The 496-nt window shown below is 78.6% G+C and overlaps 1 protein-coding gene across 1 annotated transcript in view; it reads left to right on the forward strand.

Annotated features, from left to right (window-relative positions):
• ZNF217 (zinc finger protein 217) overlaps positions 219 to 496 on the forward strand; it is a 27,315-nt gene continuing 27,037 nt past the window's right edge. Inside the window, exon 1 of the mRNA XM_021416540.1 lies at positions 219 to 384. The gene's annotated coding sequence lies outside the window, so the exon portion shown is untranslated. The remainder of the gene's footprint in view (positions 385 to 496) is intronic.

The following is a 496-nucleotide window of genomic DNA, read 5'->3' on the forward strand; positions in this document are numbered from 1 at the left end:
GCAAAGCGGCGACGGCCCCTCCCGGGCCCGCATTCCGCGCCGGTGCCACCCGGCCTGGCGGCACACGGCCATCTCCGCCATACAAAGGCCGCCATGCCCGCGCCTCACCCCCAATGCCCCGGCCCAGCAGCCCCGAGCAGCGGCCCGCCCCGCCGGCAGGGGGCGTGCCAGCGCGAGGCGGGGGGCGGGGCCGGCGGCGCGGGGCGGGGCGTTCCGCGGGGGCTGCCCGAGCAACAGCTGCGGCGGGAGCGGTTTACAAACAGTGCCCCGAGCGCCAGCGCCGCCGAGTCCGGGCTCCGGCGGCACCGCGGGCGGCCGCCCTCGTTCCCCTCCTCCCTCCTGCCCCACCTCAGGATGCCGGCCGGGGAGGCGGCTCAGGCGCAGGTGAGGGAGGTCTGAGGGTCGGCTTCCAGCGGGGCCCCGGCTCCCCACCCCCCCTTCCTCCTCCTTCCCCTCACGCGGCAGCACCTGAGGGAGCCGTGTGGCTGACGGGGCC

Source organism: Numida meleagris, chromosome 19, assembly GCF_002078875.1.
Source record: "Numida meleagris isolate 19003 breed g44 Domestic line chromosome 19, NumMel1.0, whole genome shotgun sequence".
NCBI classification, from domain to species: domain Eukaryota; kingdom Metazoa; phylum Chordata; class Aves; order Galliformes; family Numididae; genus Numida; species Numida meleagris.